Raw genomic sequence first — 17786 nt, 5'->3', positions numbered from 1 at the left:
ATGCAGGGGTCTGTTCCCTAGAGCACACAGGTGGGTGGGTTTGGCTGATGGACCATGGGCACCCAAAGTTTTTAGTTGTAAAGACTGGGAGGTACCAGTTATCTTTGGACCCCTGTTGTGGGTGGCTGGGTGACCTGAGTGGAGCTACCAGTCCTTAGATCCGCGATGTGGGTATTTGAGGACCTTGTTAATAGGCAAAGTAATGTCAAACGTCAAACACCCACCTCTGCACTGCAGAGCTGAAATGGTTGGAGTTTGCCAAGAAGGGCCTATTCTCCCAAAATAGGCCCACACAGGTCCATGCAGAAGGGAAAGGTGCTCAAGGTTCACGGATGGTTTATGCCTGTACAGGAGCCTCTTCTGTCCTGAGCTCCCCCGGTTAATGGAGCTAGCAATTTATCTTTTCCCCCCAGTTGACAATTTTTTCCTTCCCCAAGGCTGGGAGGATGGCTCTAGGTGCTCTACAATGTCTTTCTCAGGCCCAGGGAATTCAGCCGCTGAAGACGGTTTGTGGATGGGGGGGCATGTTAAAATATTTGCAGGTACCTTGCTTTTGCTGAGAGCGCTGTTCTCCTCAGGTTCTGGAGGTGTGAGTAGGCTGTGTGGCTGGCTGTTTCTCCCTGAGGAAACTGCGGACAAACGTTACTACCAGCCCGCCGCTGCTACCGCCGCCGCCACTCTGGGAATGGTGCCTGAGGGCTCTCTGCGATTCAGGTCTGGTAACTCCTCTCCACTTCTGAGAGGTCTCTTCCTCCCCCTGCCCCTCAGTTCGTTGTCTAAGCTTGACTTTTATGCTCAGGTCTCCCATCTTGTCACAAATATACTCGTTTCACTTGTTTTTTCAGGTCTTTGTTGTAAAGAGCGCTCTCCAGAAGCGTCTGTCTATTCTGCCATCTTGGCTCTGCCCTGTATCCTAGCTTCTTGCTTTTATTTTGCTATGCCCAAGTGGGTTGCTTGAGTGAGGTAGCTTGGCTATTTTGCCTTTGAAATTCTAACATCCTGTCACCAGCTGACTAGAGCTGTTACCAGGCATGTGGGCTTAGGAGTCCATTCACTTTCCTTGTATTTATTCAGCTCAGGTGTCCAGGTAGTTGGTCATCAAGTTGTGGTACAGGCTCTGTCCTACAGTCTTAGAGGGGCAGGGGTGATTTGTGTAGGTACTGTTATCTGGTTGCAGCAGGGGGCCCCACTCTGAACAAGGCAGGTGCTGACAGCCTTCCTCCAAGTGTCTGTGAGGAAAGCGTGTCCCTGTTCCCTAGAGTGCACAGGTGGGTGGGTTCTGCACAGGGACCATTGGCACCCAGTGCTTTTGTTCGTAAGGACTGGGTGTTACCTGTTAATCCTGGGCCCCTGTCACTGGTGGCTGGGTGACCTGAGTGGAACTACCAGTCCTTATGCTCCTGGTGTGGGTAGGTGGGGATGCTATTTAATAGGTAAAGCTGTGTCAAATATCAAACACACACCTCTTCACTGCACGGCTGAAATGGTTGGAGTCTGCCAACAAGGGCTTATTCTCCTGAAATAGGCCCACACAGGTCTGTGCAGGGGGGAAAGTTTTTCAAAGTCCATGGATCGTTTATGCCAGTACAGGAGCTGCTTCTGTCCTGAGCTCCCCAGGTTAGTGGAGCTGGCAAATTGCTTTTCCCCCAATTGTGAATTTATTCCTACTCCAAGGCTGGGAGAATGGCTCTGGGCACTCAACATGACCTATCTCAGGCCCACAGAAATCAACAGCCTCTGAAGCCAGCTTAGGGGTGAGGGGCACAATGAAATATATGAAAGTGCCTACCTCTTGATGAGAGTGCCATTCTTCTCTGGTTCTAGAGGTGTGAGTAGGCTATGCAGCTGGCTGCTTCTCCCTGAGGAACCTGTGGCTGAACACTACCACCAGCCCAATGCAGCCGCTACTGGGAATGGTGCCTGAAGGATCCCGGCAATTCAGGTCCGGTAACTCCTTCCCGCTTCTGAACCGTCTCTCCCTGCCCCTGCCGCTCAATCCGTTTTCTAACTTTTCCTTTGATGTTCAGGGCTCCTAGCTTGTCATAAATATAATTGTTTCACTTGTTTTTTCGGGTGTTTGTTGTAAGAGGGATTGCAGGAAGCATCTGGCTATTCTGCTATCTTGGCCCCACCCTCTCATTATCATTTTTGAGACACTAAATGAGTTTGATAAATTCTCAAAGTTCATTTTATTCTTAAAATTTTATGGTTTCTTGGATGTGATTAACATTAAATTATAATTTCATAGATTAGCAAAAGCGGTGATTCTTACTATCCAAAACTACAAAAAAAAACCCAATGAAATCTTATGGTAAGTTCAGGGGAAAACCAGGATCCTCTTTTTTTAGGTGTGTCAAATAGTTACAGCCACAAACATATTAAAACCAAAAACCCCTGCCGTAGAGTCGATTCTGACTCATAGCGACCCTATAGGACAGTAGAACTGCCTAATAGAGGTTCCAAGGAGTGCCTGGCGGATTCGAACTGCCGACCTCTTAACCACTACACCACCAGGGTTTCCACAAACATACTACTGATATTTTATTTAAATTAGCTTATTAGTCTTGAAGGAGTTTCAGGGTTGCAGAAATGGTTAAGGACTTGACTAGTAGCTGAAATGTTGGCAGTTTGAATCCACCTGAAAGCTCCTCAGAAGACAGGTCTAGATATCTGCTTCTGAAAGGTCACAGCCTTGAAAACCCTATGGAGTAGTTCTATTCTGTACACATAGAGTTACCATGAGACAGAATTGACTCAGTGGTGACTAACAACAATATGTGTCTTGACTTCATCATAAAAAATCCTGCTTTTAAAAAATTCAAATATTATAAGCAAGAATGGTGTAAAGAATAAATGATCTTCTCATTTATGCCTTGTCTCCCCTTAGATTATCTAAATGTTAAAGTGTGTTTTTAGTGATAAAATAACCTTTACAGGTATAAATGGTAATATACACTTGATTATTTTGGGATGCATGATTTACTTGGATCAGCTGTTTCTGTTTTTGTTTCAAAAATGTTTTAAGAGAATCTATCACTGTACTGTAATCAAAAAGAAGAGATGACTTTTCATGAACTATAAACTTAATCAGATTTGTATTTGTGACCTTTGAAATTAGAAGCCAGCTACATAACTCTTTCATAACTCTGCAAGGGATTTTATGGACTTTAAATTAGTAATATAAAGTCTCTCTTATTGTTGTATTAATGTTCAAGAATCACAATTAAAATGTTGATAAAATGGAATGGATAGTCTAGAATGTAATGCATCTCACAAAGTCCATACCAAGGTTTCAGCTCATGTATAATTTAATCAGAAAATAATGTGGCGTAATGTGTTTATTTTTTAGAAAAGGTTTTCCTTTCAATTAACTGTAGAATGTCTAACAAAACAGTGATTCCTGAAAAAATATAGAGCTCATAAAGTCAAATTGGAAGACAAGCCTTATATAGATATTCTAGTAAGTCACATACCCTTTCAGTGATATTTCTGAAAATGTATATGGTTCCTACAACTAATTGGTTTGCAGCCTTGGAGCAATGATTTGATCTTGTTACCTCAATCTCTCTATTTATAAAATAGGAATAATTATAGCACTTAGCTCATAGAATATTTTCTGATAATTAAATGAGACAATGTATGCCAAATACCCAGAACAGAGACCAGCATATATTAATAAATATTTTTATTATTAATTACTCTCGAGCATATTTAGTATTGGTAAGCTTGATAAATTTGTGATTATCAAGGAATAAAGTTAAAACTGGGAGAAACTATAAGAATCTCAAGCTAGGATCTCTGTAGAGGGGAAAATTTTTCTTGCCTTTGCTGTTTAGCAAGTCTCATCTGTGGCAGAATGTCTTTGAATACTATTTGTCTATACTACAAAGAATTAAAAAAAAATGCAACCAATGATAATTTAGCATCCTAAAGGAAGATGTCTTTCACTTTGAATTCCTGCTGTTACAGATGGTCAAAAGCATGTAACTTTTTCAACCTCTAAATGTTGTTGTTAGGTGCCATGGAGTTGGTTCCAACTCATGGCAACACTGCCCGATCCTGCGCCATCCTCACAATCGTTATGCCTGAGCCCATTGTTGCAGCCATTGTGTCAATTCATCTTGTTGAGGGTCTTCCTCTTTTTTGCTGACCCTCTACTTTACCAGGAGTGATATTCTTCTCCAGGGACTTGTCCCTCCTGATAACACGTCCAAAGTACCTGGGACAACGTCTTGCCACCCTTGCTTCTAAGAAAGTTCTGGCCACACTTCTTCCAAATATGTTGAATTTCAAAGTACGCTATCATGATTATTTGATTTTTAACCCCTTAAAGTATTACTTAAAAGTGCAGCTTCCTGGGCCTCAGCCCAGACTGACTGAATCAGAATCTCCCCCAGAGGTGGGGCTGAGCAGGTTCTCCTTTTAATAATTTCCTTAAGGTGAATTTTATGCATAGTAAAATTTGAGACTATCTAATCTAGTATCATATGAGAAAATTCTAGCAAACCTTCTGCCTTCTTTCTTTCATAAGAATGAGAATGTCCCCTTTTCTTTCACAAATAACCTTTGGTTTCCATCTTGAATCAGTCAAGGAAAAGAACAGTGATTGCTGGCAGCAATTTTTGAGGCTTCAATTGGAGACCCAGACCTGTTATAGGGTGAAAAGCATACGCCAGAAGTCAAAGTTCAAAAATAAAAACTAAACTAGTGGTCTTTGCTGTAATTTTCTTTTCTGTAAAATGATGAGACTTGAAAACTCAGAGATTTTATGGTTCCTTATCCATCTGGGAAAACAAGTTGCCATGGAGTTAGTTGATTCAGACTCATGGTGACCCTATGTGTATCAGTGTAGAAATGTGCTTCTTAGGGTTTTCAAAGGCTGATTTTTCAGAAGTAGATTGCCAGACCTTTCTTCCAAGGTGCCTCTGGGTGGACTTGAATTTCCAGCCTTTTGAGTAGCAGCTGAGATCTTAAATCATTTTTGCCACCCAGGGATGCCCTATGGGACATAGTCTGACGTACATGGGGCCCTAGTGAGTCAGAGTCAACTCAAAGGCAACTGGTTTATCTATCTGGGAAACCTCAGCTGTCCCTTTTGACACTTCCCAGAGAAATTGAGGGTAGAAATTTTCTTTTGTTTTTGTATTTTTTAACTAGAGTTGATTGATATCGTTTTAGGTAAAATGGTGAGAGTGTGCTTATAATTGATCTTACTGTAATTTTCTGTTTAAAAGTGATTTTGATAAATTGATAACCACAAAAGAATTTGTATTATTTATTAATGCTTTTAAATTTATATTCCACAAATATTTACCACATTGAAGTTAACATTTATATTTTACAGATATTATATTACTTCCAAAAGGAAATGTAGATATTCTAGTATTATTTAGCGCCAACTTTATGAAAGTTTACAATTACTCAAATGATGAGACCCAATGGAGAAATCTGGCCTCTTGACAATTTTGATTAGTTGGATACAAAGATGAAAAGATAATGTTTAAACGACAATATGGAACAGAAATTATTTTATTTTCACTAACTGATGCAATTGGTTTCTTTCACATGTTATTCGTATACAATATAAAAATCATTTTTTGGGGTGGAGTTGGTTTCATGATCTCTGAAACGTTGAAATTTATATGCTTGAAGAGGAAAATGTAGTGGTATATAGGTGTAGTCTGTACTATTGCTGATTTGAAGTTCAAAGTGATGACCAAACTTAATAATAAGTATCTTTAGCAATAAACCAGAGACATGAAAAGATACTTCTTTTTGACTGGGAAAATAGTGACTACTAAGACAAAAAATAATTGATATTTAGAGAATAACCTCAAACAGGTTGTTTGGCAAAGTACAGGAATTGTGATGCTGGCATTCATTGACTGATGGCACTGTACCAGGTGGATATGATATCCTGCTGAAACACTGCCATGACTGTGGGATGCTGTGTCAGCTCCAGAGTGTCAGTTATTGGTATAACTTCCTGCTTAGCTGAAATTTAAGCAGACTCCAATGACAGGGCAAAATTAAAATGTTTTCTCTGCTCTTATATTCTCATTAAATAATAGTCTAGAAAACTTAATTAGAGGGGAAATCTTAGTTTGTCCTATATGTGCATTTTTCTTACCCACATGTTGTAATCCCTTGGTATCCATTCTGAAATGCTTTCTATTACTCCTGGGTTTTATATTTCCCCTTTAACAAGAAAAGTCTGTCTTCAACAATGACCAGAAACATTTTCTATGACTGAAGTCCTCCTGATGGTATATGATAAACCCAGGACATTTACAGAAATACCTTCTTTGTTTTAACTGACATTCCCCAAAAGTAAATTCCACATTATTTTCTGAAGTCCTGTACTTTATGACACTTTTTATGTTTTATGCTTTGTTTGTGCAATTTAGACTGTATCCTGTGGGGACTATAGTACCTCTGATTAACCACAGGTTTTTATATGCATAAATAACAATAATAACCTTTAAAAGTAGGATAAGAAGTTCCTTAATCTTAACTTACATCCCACTATGCTTGCATTACATTTCTGATTAATTTCCAGAATTTGCTTTAAAATATTTAAGAAATCAACATTTGCAGAAAATGTTTTATATTTCATACTCTGTTTCCCTGTGCCAATGTTTAAATTCACAAGCTTTACTAAGATATTATTAGGTAACTTAAAAGTGTCAATGTTAATATTGAAAATATTTGTTCTATCTGTGCACTCTCAGAAATTTTGATTTATTATTAGAACTATGGGAATAAACAGTGGAGGTGTCAGTTCAGTAAACTGTATATACAGTATTACTGGACTCCCAGAAGTGTTAACTCCTAAATGCCTTAGAGTCAGAGAACACCAGAACTCTAAGGAACCTTAACTCATTGCCATGGAGTCGTTTCTGACTCATAGCGACCCTATAGGACAGAGTAGAACTGCCCCACAGGGTTTCCCTGGAACAGCTGGTGGATTCGAACTGCTGACTCTTTCATTAGCAGCCCTAGCTCTTAAACACTGTACTACCAGGGCTCCCTAACGGACCTTAAAAAAAAAAAAAAAAAACACCTTAGAGGACCTATAATTTCATCTCTTCTTTGTACAGACAAGAAAATTGAAGTCTGGAAAAAGTAAGTAGTGAAAGGACCAGCCATATTGGTAAGAGAGCTGGAATGTGAACCTGGTCTCCCAACAATGAGTCCAGCGATCTTTCTACAAAACCACATCATTTCCTGTTACCTTCTTTTTGGTGAAACCCAGATATCAGCTAAGGCTGAAATAAAATTAACTTCAAGTCTCCTTATCCCACATTCTGTGAGTCACTCAAAGCCCTGCCCTAGATCTATAACATTCCCAGGGACTTTTGTCCTCAGGTCACTTTTTATATACATATAATTTCATTTATTTATTTTTGTTGTTGAAAATCTACACAGCAAAACATACACCAATTCAACAGTTTCTACATGTACGTTTAGTGACACTGATTAAATTCTTTGATTTGTGTAACCATTCTCATCCTCCCTTTCTGACTTGTTTCTCCTCCATTAACATAAATTCACTGCCCCCTAAAGGTTCCTATCTAATTATTCGAGTTGCTGTTGTTAATTTGATCCCATATAGATAAACCAAACCAAACCCAGTGCCATCGAGTTGGTTCCAACTCATAGCGACCCTATAGGACAGAGTAGAACTGCCCCGTAGAGTTTCCAAGGAACGCCTGGTAGATTTGAACTGCTGTCCCTTTGGTTAGCAGCCGTGGCACTTAACCACTACGCCACCAGGGTTTCCCCCATATATAGATAGGTGGTTCTTAAAAGAGCATAATGTTCATAGCAGACATTTTTTACTAGTTAAGCAAAACTATTGTTTGGTTTTTAAGAAGCCTTCAGGGGTATTTTTGGTTTAAGATTTAAATATTACCTCAGGGCAATAATTTCAGGGGTTTGCCCAACCTTCATGGCAATTTTAAGTCTGGAGTCCATGAAATTTTAAATTCTGTTCTACATTTTCCCCGTTTTGGTCGGTATTCTTCAATGGCATCTTTGATCGAAAAGCCCGGTAATGGTAGCTGGGCACCATCCGGTTCTTCTGGTCTTATGGCAAATGAGGCACTTGTTCATAGAGGCAATTAGGCACACATTCTATATTCTCCTCCTATTCCTGACTTTCCTTCCTCTGTCGCTTTAGTTCATCATATTCCCACTTCTGTGAAAATTCTCTCCCAGGAATTATCCTATGGGGATTCTGGTCCCTCTGTTCTTAGTTGTCCCAGACACAAAACCTTTATGATATTCTTCCAAAACCAATCAGGATGTACTAAAGTTTTTGGGGAGTTTCACTTTGCTACCATGCATCCAATATAAAATCTCTGCTTTAAAACACCTTTATTTTTCTCAGTGACTCCTGTTCTCCACAGACCCAAGGCTTCTGTCAAGTTTGTGGGTGTCCTCTTTCCGCAATACTCTCTTCTCTTCTTCCTCATGCCTTGATTTTCTCATTTTATTCCCAGAATCAGCCTAAAAAACACAGTTCTTCTTTGAGAACCATACAAAGAAATGTAAGTATCCCAGGCCCTTACCAGACTCTGGTGTAGTTCTTCATACAAAAGATGTGCTGAATTACTATTTTGGATTTCACCCTTGAGTGACATTGATACAAGAAAAGAAGTCTTGAAATTCTGTATTTTCCTTTTCCCTTAAATACCAATCTTTGCAACTGAAAAGGAGTTAGTCTTTCACAGACATAAATTATGTCACCACACTTAGAAAGAAGAGCTAGTCAGTTTTACTTGTAAATAGCATCATTTCCCCTGACACATTGGTTAAAAGAAGACCAGAGTTGCATACTTCTTTATGTAACCTGATGAGGGTGGGTCCCACCTGGTGCCACCCCTTGAGTCAATTGAGAGACACCAGACCTTTAAGAAAGATAAAGTAGACTTTATTGCAAGCTAGTCAAGCAAAGAGCTCGGAGACTAAGGGGATGCCAGGGTAGTTATAAGGTTCGGGATAGGGTAGTTGTGCATAATTCATGAAGCTTCTGAGAATAGGTGGGCAATTCCAGGAACTAAATTAACATGTGGGGGTGCAGTGCAGGTGCAGTGTCATGGCAGCTCAGGGGTGTGTTTTTAGGGTATGACACATGAAGTTCATCTGAGGAAGGTTTGCAGCTTGTGCATGTCCAAATGGAGAGGGGAGCGGTGAAGAGGCCTTGGGCTGCTACAAAGGATGCCTTATCAGGAACTCACAGACCCGTGGTATGAAGGGAGGAGGGGGAACAGTTTAACCCTGTTGGTTACCCTTGCATAGTTTTACTTTTTACTGGAGTAAAAATCCACATTTCTAGCAGTACATTTAACAATAACGCCATTTGTTTTACTTGAAGTATTTTTACTCTTGAGTTAAAACAAAAAAAAATCAACGCACGTATAAATATTTCATACATACTAAATTATACACAGAATGCTTCACAAACATGTCAGAATGTTTCTTTTAGAAGATGATTCATTGTATACTCTTCATAGAGCCAAACATTTTATAATTTATAATACAATACAGTCATCTGATCAAAGTGATGTAATGAAGCCTAGACACGACTGTATTAGAATTTTAATAGTGAGGTTGTTCTTATCTATTGCATGTAACATTTTGTTTTTTCTCCAGATTAAAGGTTTAAAGCAGAATTTTCCATCTAAAACCTATGAAAAATAAAAACATACACTTTTTGCACATCTTTCTTCACAGAAAATTAAACACACTTCAGAAACATACATGCATTTTCCTTTGAGTCACTTCTTTTTGGGTTACTACTGAGTTGTGCTAGTCTAATATAACATAGGCTATTTACAGACCTAAATTGTAAGGTCTGTAAATAGCCTGTGTTATATTAGGTTAGCACAACCCAGTAGTAATGCCGGTGTTCTGAAGTAGACTATATACCAACTATTAGCTCACTTTACCAAAGGTCTCAAATTTATGCTATTATATTTTTTTTAAATCTACAAATGCTGTTGAGAAGCAAATGGACATGATTTTATAAATATATATTATTTACATTCTCTATAATCCACTCTCCATTCTATACTTAATAACTCATCAGAGATTACCAATTGTTCTCTTTGCTCAACTGTATCACTGTTTTTGGTTTTTTTCTTTTTTTTTTTTCATTTCTGTACATCTATCACCCAGGTTATTCTCAAACCCAGGGTACTTTTTGGTGAGAAACAACACAGATGAGCAGGAAAACACCTTGGCATTTTGCACTTCTCTTTCTTCAAGTCTTTGCAAGTAAAAATAAGTAATTCAACCACCACTCTTATTAGCCCACTTGGCTACTAACCGAAAAGTTGGAGGTTCCAGTTCACCCAGAGACACCTCGGGAGAAAGACCACAGTCTATTTCCAAAATATCAACCATTGAAAACCCTATGGAGCACAGTTCTACTCTGACACACATGGGGTCACCATGAGTCAGAATCAATGGGCTAGTATACAAATTAAGTCATTTTAGAAGTCCTAACCCATAAACCTGTGAGAAATAAATTTATCAACTAGAGTGCATTGTTTGAATACAATTTTTTTTTACTTTAACCTTGCAATATCCAGTCAAAACATTGTTTTTTAAAGCTATTTTCTTCATCGTCTGTGATCATTAAGGTTGTGTATCAACTTGGCTGAGCCATGATGCTCAGTGGTTTGGCAGTTATGTAGTATGGCAATAGTATCACCTCCAGGATGAGATCTGATATAATGAGATCACTTTCATGATGGGATCTGCTGTGAGTAGACAATCAGTTGAAAGAGAGATTCCTTGGTTGTGTGGCCTGCTTCCAATATAGGTGGGCTCTCTGGCAAGGCTCCTGGCTTTTGCTTGCTCTGGATCCTACAGCTGGCTCCTGTTCATTTGACCCCTGGTTCTTGGGACTTGAGCTAGCAGCTTACTTGCCGTCTTGCCTGCTGATCTTGGGATTCGTTGGCCTTCCCAGCCTGTAAGCCAGAGCTCCGCTGTCTGACTTGCCAATCTTAGATTCAACAGCCCCTGTGGCTATGTGAATCAGGTGAAGCCTCCAGCCTGATGCATGGACTTCAGACATGCCAGCCTCTACAGCCGCGTAAGACAATTCCTTAATATAAATCTGTCTATCTATACATATTTATATGCTTTATTGGTTTTGCTTCTCTAGAGAACCCAACCTAAAACAATATCTCTTTCAGTGTGGTTATGTGATGTATTTGTAATACAGTTAGATTCATTTCTCATAATCAGTATTTCATTTTCCCACCACAGGCTGTTTTTTTTTTTTTAACTTCCAGTAAAATTCATATATTGTGGTTTATACTCCTGTGGGTTTTGGCAACTGCATAAAGTTATGTGTCAGTCACAACATCTCCACAGAGAACATTTCCATAACCTTAAAAATACCTCTGTGCTACAAGGACATCATACATGAAGAAAGTAAGAAGTCATTAAAAATACAGAAAAGAAGGAGAAGACCAAAATGGATGTCAGAAAAGACTCTGAAACTTGCTCTTGAATGTTGAGTAGCTAAAGTAAGGAAGAAATGATGAAGTAAAACATTTGAACAGAAGATTTCAAAGGGTGGCTTGAGAAGAAAAAGTAAAGTATTATAATAACATGTGCAAAAGCTGGAGATAGAAAACCAAAAGGGAAGAGCTGCTCAGCATTTCTCAAGCTGAAAGAACTGAAGAAAAATTCAAGCTTTTAGTTGCAATACTGAAGGATTCTATGGGGAAAAATATTAAATGATGATGGAACCATCAAAAGAAGATGGAAGGAATACATAGAGTCACTATACCAAAAAGAATTGGTTGATGTTCAACCATTTCGAGAGGTAACATATGATCAGGAACCAGTGGTACTGAAGGAAGAAGACCAAGCTGTACTGAAGACATGGCAAAAAACAAGGCTCCAGGAATTGACAGAATACCAATTGAGATGTTTCAACAAACAGATGCAGCGCTGGGAGTGCTCACTTTTCTATGCCAAGAAATTTGGAAGGCAGCTACCTGGCCTACAGACTGGAAGAGATCCATATTTATGCCTATTCCCAAGAAAGGTGATCCAAATGAATGCAGAAATTATAGAACAATATCATTAATATCACATGCAAGTAAATTTTTGCTGAAGATCCTTCAAAAACGACTGCAACAATATATTGACAGAGAACTACCAAAAATTCAAGCTGCATTCAGAAGAGGATGTGGAACAAGGGATATCATTGCTGATGTCAGATGGATTCTTGCTGAAAGGAGAGAACACTAGAAAGATGTTTACCTGTATTTTATTGATTATGCAAAGGCATTCAGCCGTGTGGATCATAAAAAATCATGTATAACATTACGAAGAATGGGAATTCCAGAACACTTAATCGTGCTCATGAGGAACCTGTAAATAGATCAAGAGGCAATCGTATGAACGGAACAAGGGGATACTGCATGATTTAAAGTCAGGAATTGTGTGCATCAGGGTTGTATCCTTTCATCATACATATTCAATATGTATACTGTGCAAAAAATCCAAGAAGCTGGACCATATGAAAAAGAACGGGGCATCAGGATTGGAGGAAGACTCATTAGCAACCTGCATTAATCAGATGACACATCCTTGCGTGCTGAAAGTGAAGAGGACTTGAAGCACTTATTGATGAAGATCAAAGACCGTGGCCTTCAGTATGGATTATACCTCAATATGAAGAACAAAAAAATCCTCACAACTGGACCAATAAGCAACATCATGATAAATGGAGAAAAGACTGAAGTTGTTAAGGATTTCGTTTTACTTGGATCCACAATCAACACCCATGGAAGCAGCAGTCAAGAAATCAAAAGTGCATTGCATTGGACAAATCTGCTGTAAAAGACCTCTTTAAAGTGTTGAAAAGCAAAGATGTCACCTTGAAGACTAGGGTGCCCCTGACCCAAGCCATGGTGTTTTCAGTCATCTCATATGCATGTGAAAGCTGGACATGAATAAGGAAGACTGAAGAAGAATTGATGCCTCTGAATTGTGGTGTTGGCGAAGGGTATTGAATATACCATGGACTGCCAAAAGAACAAACAAATCTGTCTTGGAAAAAGTACAACCAGAGTGCTCTTTAGAAGCAAGGATGGCAAGACTATGTCTCACATAATTTGGACACGTTATCAGGAAGGATCAGTCTCTGGAGAAGGACATCAATGCTTGGTAAAGTAGAGGGTCAGTGAAAAAGAGGAAGACCCTCAACGAGATGGATTGACACAGTGACTGGAACAATGGGCTCAAGCATAACAACGATTGTGAGGATGGCGCAGGATTGGGCAGTATTTCGTTTTGCTGTGCATAGGGTCACGACGAGTTGGAATCAACTTGATGGCACCTAACAACAACAAGGACACACCTTTATAGATCTGCTGGCAATGAATTCATTCAGTATCTATTTGCTGAGAAAGTCTTTTTTTCTCTTTCGTGTTTGAAAGTGTGATGTGTATAGAAATCTGTGTGGACATTTTTTGTTCCATCAACAATTTAAAGATATTATCTCATTGTCTTTTGTATTGTATTGTTTCTGACAAAAGTTTCCTATACTTCTTATTTTTGTTTCTTTGTATGTAACGTTTCCTTGTTCTCTAGCTGCCTTCAAAATTTTCTGTTTGTATTTTGTTCTTAACAGTGTTAATATAATATTCCTGGGTGTTTTAGTTTGTTTGCATTTTTTAATTTATTCTTTTCAGATCTGTATCTGTCATTAATATTGGAAATTTCTGAATCATTATTTCTTCAAATATTTTTTCCTCCATTTTCTCTTTCTGTCATTCAAATTATGTGTAAATTAGAAAGCTTGATATTGTCCTAGAGCTCTCGGGTGTTATGTTTTGAATTTTTTATTATTATTATTTTTTTCTCTGCAGGTCTCAGTTTAGGTAATTTCTATTGACCTATATTCATATTCCCTATGTCTTCCTTTGACTGTGTTGATTCTCCTGATAAGACTGTTAAAGTCATTCTTCATCATTGCTATCATGTTTTCCATATCTAGCATTTCCATTTGATTCTCAATTATAGTTTTCACATCTCTGCTGAAATTATCCAAGTTGTTCATTTTTTTTTCTTGAGCAGTGTGTTATTTTTTTCTTGGCTTTTCATATGCCTCAAATTTTTTTTTTTTTTTTTAGTAAAACTTGGACTTGTTTTGTGGGACAGTAGATACCAAGGTAAATGGTTTTTATGCTTGGAGATGAGCACTCTATTCATCCTGCTTGACCGTTGAAGGAGGAAAATTTCGTTACTCTAGTTAGAAGTTTGGCTGAATTAGATATTTCTTGTTGCCATAGTTACCCTCAGTGCACCACAGGTTTCAAACTCTTGTAGAAATACCTGTGTTTAGGGGGAATGGGGTAGGGTGTGTTTATCAAAGTAATGTCTGTTAGATTTTGAGTTTTAGGTCTTCGATTTGTAATATGACTCGAAGAGGGTTTTTCTTTTTTGCACACTTTTATTCCTCTCCTGTTCTATCCCAGTTGTATTCTACTGTTACTTGTTATTCAAAGCTTCTTATCTTAGCAGTGGAGGTGGTGGTAGTGTGATTAAGGGTCAGGTGTAGGCATGCATCATTTTCCTGAGTTTCCAAAGTGTGGGTTCTTGGTTTTCCTGCTTCTCTCCCAGTTGCAGTTGTTGGCTCAATGCATAACCATGAGCCTTCCCCAGGAGTAGGTCTTTTATCCCTATTCCCTTCCCCCGCAATGCAGTGACTGTCCACCAATCCCCTAAGGCCAACAGTGCTTACTGTCCCCCCTGCCTAGGTTCAGCTTTTTATTCTGTATTGGAGATTGAAGAGAAGAATTTTGGCAGGGTTTCTTGCCCCTCCCATTTGGTTAATATTTCCCTCCTACAGGTCTGCATCACAATAGACACGTCGGAGAGCTCTTTCCAGTCTTTTCTGTGAGCACCTGGTGGGGTTTGTGAAGAAAGAACATGCAAGAGTGTGTGGAATTCCCCAATTTCTGATGTCCTCAGGGATCTAACATTGTCTCACCAAGCCAAACTCGGCCTTTACAATTTGTTATCGATTATTCAGAACTCATCTTATCAGTGTTTACCCCAGATGAGTGCTTGTTCACGTCTCATCTCTCCCGGAAGTAATGGTCTCTCTTAGATTTGGGGCCACTGTCCTCAGCTCTCTGTTAGTTCAAACAAAATCATATAATATGATGTTTTTCTGGCTTTTTGTTGTTGTTGTTGTTGTAAGGGTGAAATCAGCACTCCTTTCAGCTCTCTACAATCCAGGGTGGAAGCCAGAACCATTACTTATATTGTTTTAATTTTAACAGTTGGAGTAAAAGTCCACATCTCCAGCAGTACCTTCAACAATAAATGTCATTTCTTTCACTTGTGGCACTTTTACTCTTGAGTCAAAAAAATACAACATACATAAATATTTCAAAGCTATTAAATTATTTTTAGGATGCTTCACAATCATGTCAGAGTGTTTCTTTTATTTATTTCTAGAAGATAATTGATCGTATAGTTTCCATAGCTGAACAGTTTAAAATTTATAATACACAGTCATCAGATCAAAGTGATGTAATGAAGCCTAGATGATTCTCTGCTGGAATTCTAACAGTAATTTTGCTTGTGCCTCCTGCAGAAACAGTTTTCTTTTTCCCAGATTAAAGATATAAAACAGAAAAGTTCAGTCTAAAACAAGGAGTATGAGAACATAAAAATATAAATTTCTTGCATATCTTTCTTCAAAGAAAGTTAAACAAGATCCTTAAAGACACAGGTGATATAGGTATTTTCCTTTTGTTTAATTTGTTTGATAATTACATGCTGGTTCAATTAAATGTGAAGTCTCTGGTCTATGTTCAATTACACTATCAAATAGTGTAATGTCAATGTCATGAAACAGATTGTGTACTAAATATTCTATCATTTTATTAAAGAACTTAAAGAGATATAGCAGTTTTTTAATCAACAAATGCCCTTAAAAGGCATATGGATGTCTTTGTGTAGATACACATTATATAAGATCTTCATAGCCTAGTCAACATTATTTACTTAGTAACTCATTGGGGGAAACCAGATTGGCTTAGGGTAGAGAAGAAGAACTAGTAAAAAAAAAAAAAAGAAGGAAAACATAAACCAAACCAAACCAAACCAAACTCAGTGCCGTTGAGTTGATTCCGACTCAAAGTGACCTTACAGGACAGAGTAGAACTGCCCCGTAGGGTTTCCAAGGAGCGCCTGGCAGATTTGAACTGCCAATCCTTTGGTTAGCAGCCATAGCACTTAACCACTATGCCACCAGGGTTTCCATATACACACATAGAGAGATTTATTTTGAAGAATTGACTCACATGATTGTAGGGACTGGAAAGTTCAAACTCCAAAGATCAGGTGATAGGCTGGAGATTCCTGCAGTCTTATGTCCCAAAATCGACAGGTCTGGCCGTGGGGGAGAGAGGAAATTCTGACAAGATGTCTATAGCCTGAAGGCAGAATACTGCCTTGGGGAACCTTGCTTTTTGCTCTTAATCACATGGTAAGTTCTGCATAACAGCATTTAGACTAGTGTTTCATCAAACAACTGGGCACTGTTCCTTAGCCAATTGACACATAATATTAACCATCACAGAGTTTGACTGTGTGCTTTTCCCTTTCAAGTGGCTCTCCTGTTGATATTTTAATTTTATATATTTTTATTTTTATGTACCTATCACTCAGCTTTGGAAACCTTGGTGATGTAGTGATTAAGAGCGACAGCTGCTAACCAAAAAGTCAGCAGTTTGAATCTACCAGGTGCTCCTTGGTAACCCTAAAGGGCAGTTCTACCCTGTCCTATACGGTCACTATGAGTTAGAATTGACTCAACGGCAACAGGTTTAGTTTTTTTTTTTTTTTTTGGATCACCCAGGTTACATTCAAACTCATGGTACTGTTTTGAGGGGGAGTGGGGTGCTAGTTGGGCTTTATTGGAAGCATTGCAGTCTGGGTGTAAAGAAGCCTGTGCTCCTGCCACACCCACTCTCTGGCTCACACTCACACTCATACGCATATTGACACTCCAGGCCCAGGGTCTGCTGGATCAGGTCTGGTGCAGAGGATCTGGGGACCTCGTCCTCTGTTCTCGTCTTTGGTTTCCCAGGACTGCACCGATTTATATCCCTCCACTCAGAGATAGGGCTCCTTCTGGGACTGCAATGAGCTAACTGCTGTGAGTCTTGGCAGAGGTCTTCTGTAGTCTCTGGATGTTGTAGTGCACCCAGGGTTGGTCTCTGGTGTCAGGGGGAGGGGTGCGTTGCACAAAGCTGGTGACCCCTCAGTGTGGTGAACACAACAGCTGGCACTCTGAAGTCATGCTTCAGAAGGAAGTAGCAAAAGGCTTGCATGATGTACCCAGGGATGGGGTGCTGGGTCATAGACAAGCAGCAATCTTCAGTGTCGTTGGTACCACTAGAGCACTGGAGGTCCATAGAACCAGTAGGCTGAGGGCCAGTAGTGTAGCCACACGTGGAACAAAGGAGGATGAGCAGAAGCAGACCAACAACAAGTGTGTGAGTATAAGTGACTTTTTGGATGTGTGTGGGAGTCTGTATAAGAACGAGGCTTGGCTGGGATGCAAGGGAGCTATGGGAAGTACACAGGAATCCTTGGGGGATGTAAGGAGGCCTGGAAGTATGCATGTAGAAGCCTGTGTGAGGCTGCGGCTGCGTTCTATTTATGGTTCCAAAAGCCTTCACTTTCTCTATCCAGAAATTCCCCTCTATATCCTGTTCTGTGGATCCCTGACAGCC

Source organism: Elephas maximus, chromosome X (assembly GCF_024166365.1).
Source record: "Elephas maximus indicus isolate mEleMax1 chromosome X, mEleMax1 primary haplotype, whole genome shotgun sequence".
Classification (NCBI taxonomy): Eukaryota; Metazoa; Chordata; class Mammalia; order Proboscidea; family Elephantidae; genus Elephas; species Elephas maximus.
This window is presented reverse-complemented; position numbering follows the sequence as displayed.